The sequence below is a fragment of the Lampris incognitus genome, chromosome 4 (assembly GCF_029633865.1).
Source record: "Lampris incognitus isolate fLamInc1 chromosome 4, fLamInc1.hap2, whole genome shotgun sequence".
NCBI classification, from domain to species: domain Eukaryota; kingdom Metazoa; phylum Chordata; class Actinopteri; order Lampriformes; family Lampridae; genus Lampris; species Lampris incognitus.
In genome coordinates this window covers 50,850,418-50,852,229 of record NC_079214.1, presented here as the reverse complement: position 1 = coordinate 50,852,229, position 1,812 = coordinate 50,850,418, and positions in this window count along the sequence as shown.

Below are 1,812 nucleotides of genomic sequence, written 5' to 3'. Positions count from 1 at the left end.
GGGCAGCTGCAGCACCAGGAACCAACTCCAGTTCTTCTTTCCATTGCCTTGGTCAGGGCCACAGTCAGGAGTATTAATCCTAACATGCATGTCTTTTTGATGGTGGGGGGAAACTGGAGCACCCGGGAGGAACATGCAAACTCCACACAGAAACCACCTGGGACGGCCTATTGTTCGAACCCAGGACCTTCTTGCTGTGAGTCAACAGTGCTAACCACGGGGCCTCCGTGCCGCCAAAGTGTATTGAGTTAAAGGTGTAGACTATAGGGGTATCTAGGTAGTGTAGCGGGCTATTCCATTGCCTACCAACACGGGGATCGCCGGTTCGAGTCCCTGTGTTACCTCCAGCTTGGTCAGGGGTCCCTACAGACACAATTGGCCGTGTCTGCGAGTGGGAAGTCAGATGTGGGTTTGTGTCCAGGTCACTGCACTAGCGCCTCCTCTGGTCGGTCGGGGGTCCTGTTTGGGGGCGGGGGGTGAACTGGGGGGAATAGCATGATAATAATGATAATAATAATAATAATAATAATTATAATAATAATGGCCCTGTGATGGCCTGGCGGCCTGTCCAGGGTGTCTCCTCACCTGCAGCCCAATGACTGTTGGGATAGGCTCCAGCATCTCCGCGACCCTGAGAGAAGGATAAGCAGTTTGGGTAATGGATGGATGGATGTATAATACTAATGATGAATTTAAACTTATATAGCACTTTTCTAACACTCAAAGTTGTTTACAATAAACGGGGTGAAACAAGACAACAGATAAACATAACAGACATACAGGGGTGGATGGGAAGTGTCCTCCCCATGCACTACGTCCCCCTGGCGAAACTCCTCACTGTCAGGTGAAAAGAAGCAGCTGGTGACTCCACATGTATCAGTGGAGGCATGTGGTATTCCCCCCCCCCCTGATCGGTAGAGGGGGTGGAGCAGCAACCGGGATGGCTCAGAAGAGTGGGGTAATTGGCCAAGGGGAGAAAAGGCAAAAAAAAATGTAGACTATAATCTCATCACCACACAATTACATTTTGCATCACGCAAGTTTAATTGATAATTTTGGCAGTAAAGATTTGTAAACAAATCTGGTCACCCAACATTGTGTAGTCACCAAGAACAACAAATATGCAGGACTTTTCCTTGAGGTTAGCTGTTGTGAATAATAATAACTGAGAATGTGGTACTCGGTAGGACTCAAATCTCTCATCTCTACAGTGTCTTACTCGATCATGCTACAGGTAATGAAGTCCCCAACCTTCATGTCTGCCTGCTTCACCATTTGAGCCAGGTAAAGCAACACCGTCATGGATGAAATTTTTGTTTTCATAGTCTCCACATACATACATATATTGTGTCTTTTCTCTCCAACACATTTCCAAATAATCCAGTAAAAAATACTTTTTTCCGTATTTTGAAGCTTGATGTCAATATGGAGCATTCAAAAGGCATCCTTGGTTTGTTGGGTCCCAGGTTATGGTTCTCGTTCAACTGAAGTTTATGGTCAACTGATCAAAATGTAGCTAGCTATGCCTTAGAAAACCAGATAAATCAGTATATTCATTCAGTCACTGTATAAAGACACAGTGACTGAATGAATATACTGGGTGGACGTCACCTCTGTGTATAAATATTTCAGTTACATTCAGTGCCTTTTTTTTCTACAGCCGCTGTTGATCGATTTCACTTATTACTCATAGAGGCATGATAAGAAATTATGGTTTAAGAAAAGGAAGCTGTTTTCAACTGATAACTAGATATAATGCTTAGTTAGAATACTTTCAGGCCACAAGGAATTCAAAATATGAAATATATTTAG